This window comes from Dama dama, chromosome 18 (assembly GCF_033118175.1).
Source record: "Dama dama isolate Ldn47 chromosome 18, ASM3311817v1, whole genome shotgun sequence".
NCBI classification, from domain to species: domain Eukaryota; kingdom Metazoa; phylum Chordata; class Mammalia; order Artiodactyla; family Cervidae; genus Dama; species Dama dama.
Window position 1 is genome coordinate 114,218,303 of NC_083698.1, and position 2,129 is coordinate 114,220,431.

A 2,129-nucleotide genomic window follows, 5' to 3' on the forward strand; every position below is an offset into this window, starting at 1 on the left:
CCCGGAGGGCAAGGTTGTCGGCCCAGTGCCGCGGGTGTGGAAACCCTTTGGGAACCCTGTGTCCGTGAGGGGCCGTGGCCGGCGGTCGGGCGGCCCCAGAGGTGTGACTTCGCTCATGGGTCAGCAGGGCTGGTGCCTGGCCACCAAGTCGCCCTGAATTGGAGGGGGCCGTGGAGGGTCTGGGCTGGGCTTCATATTCTGGGGAATACCTGCTACGTGAATGCAGCGCTGCAGTGTCTGAGCCACACGCCGCCCCTGGCCAGCTGGATGGTGTCCCAGCAGCACGCCACCCTCTGTCCGGCCAGCACCTCCTGCACGCTCTGTGCCGTGCGAGCTCACGTGACCCGAGCCCTCCTTCAGCCGGGAGAGGTGATCCGGCCCCGCAAGGACCTGCTGGCGGGCTTCGAAAGACACCAGCAGGAAGATGCCCACGAGTTTCTGATATTCACTCTGAATACCATGCAGCAAGGGTGCTTGAGTGCATCTCAGCTGTCGGGCCATCCCTCCGAGGACACCACCCTCATCCGTCAGATCTTTGGCGGGACTTGGAGGACTCAGATCCAGTGTGTCCACAGCCTCGGAGTCTCGGACACGTTCGATCCTTACCTGGACATCAGTCTGGATATCACGGCGGCTCAGAGTGTGGAGCAAGCTCTGAGAGAGCTGCTGAAGCCCGAGAAGCTGGACGCTGAAAACGCCTATGACAGTGGCGTTTGTCCCCGGAAGGTGCCTGCCACCAAGAGGTTGACTTTGCACAGCACGTCCCAGGTCCTGGTGCTGGTGCTGAAGCGGTTCACACAGGTGAGCGGGGCCAAAAGGGCTCAGGAAGTGCGCTCTCCCCAGTGCCTCGACCTGCAGCCCTACACGTCTGAGCGGAAGGCAGGCCACTGGGCTACGTGCTCTATGCCGTGCTGGTGCACTCCGGCTGGAGCTGTGAGCGAGGACACTACTTTTCTTACGTGCGAGCGGGCAACGGCCAGTGGTATAAGATGGATGATGCCAAGGTGAGCGCCTGTGACGAGAGTGCTGCCCTGAGCCAGAGCGCCTACGTGCTCTTCTACTCCCGGGAGGGTGCGTGGCAAGGGGGAGCTGGGGGAGGGGCAGCGGCCCCCCTCACGGCTGACCCCACTCACCCCGGGGAGCCTGACCCCTCCGGCCCCGGGGAGCCTGCGGGAGCCGCCAGCGGCAGAGCTCCTGAGTCGCACGTGTCCCCGGGGGACACAGAGGTCGAAGGAATCAGCTTAGAGCAGTGGAGACGCCTCCAAGAGCACAAGCGGCCGAAGCCGGCCTTCGACCTCCGGAAGATCCAGTCAGCTCTGCCTGCCGGAGCAGTCGTGATTCACCAGTCCAACCACGGAGAAGGGAGAAACGGCAAGCTGCCAGAACAGGAGCACGACCGGCTCGGCCGTCCCAGAACGGACAGCCCGCCTCCGGGCCTCACGAGCGTTGGCAATGGCCCTTGTGCCAGCGGGAGGGCCTGAGCGACCAAGAGGAAGAACAAGAAGCCGCAGCCATCTCTGGGGCTGTGGCGGTAGGTAGGCTCTGAGGCACATGCATGCAGACGCACAGGCACACTCTGCGTGCGGCACGCCCTGTGTGACCCACCAAGTGTTCCGGCGACGAGCGAGTTCCTCTCGGAGGTGTGGCTGGTGCAGCCTCCTGGAAAAAGGCGGGGCCTGCAGTGTGCCCGGGGCCACGGTGTTCACCTGGATCACGCTGAGCAGCCGAGCTCTCGAGGGCTGTCTCTGCTGGGAAGTTCCTGGGGAGGATGGGGTGCGTGACCGCGTTTGAGCACGATCCAAGGGCCTCGCACTTCTGCGGGGGTGGGAGAGTCCTCTCTGGACGGGACTTTGGATGTTGGTTTGCCTTTCTTTCCTGGTCTGCATTCTCTGGCCTTACTGCTGGCCTCTGGTGAGTGATGCGGCAGGGTGACGCCTCGCAGTATGCCCACAGCCAACGGAGCAAGGAGACGATCTCCTGAGCCCTCCGGGGGGCAGGGAGGAGCGGGTGCAGGTCCGTGAATCATCTCCTTCTGGCTGGCCAGGCTCTCAAAAACGCCACACACGACGAGCAGGGTCCGGGGAGAAGATGGGCGAACAGGCTCTATATGTGGAATGTCCTTGGGAGGT

The 2,129-nt window shown here is 63.7% G+C and overlaps 1 pseudogene; it reads left to right on the top strand.

Annotated features, from left to right (window-relative positions):
- Positions 1–204: 204 nt before the first annotated feature.
- LOC133072991 (ubiquitin carboxyl-terminal hydrolase 17-like protein 6) lies at positions 205–1,064 on the top strand (annotated as a pseudogene).
- The last annotated feature ends 1,065 nt before the right edge of the window (positions 1,065–2,129 follow it).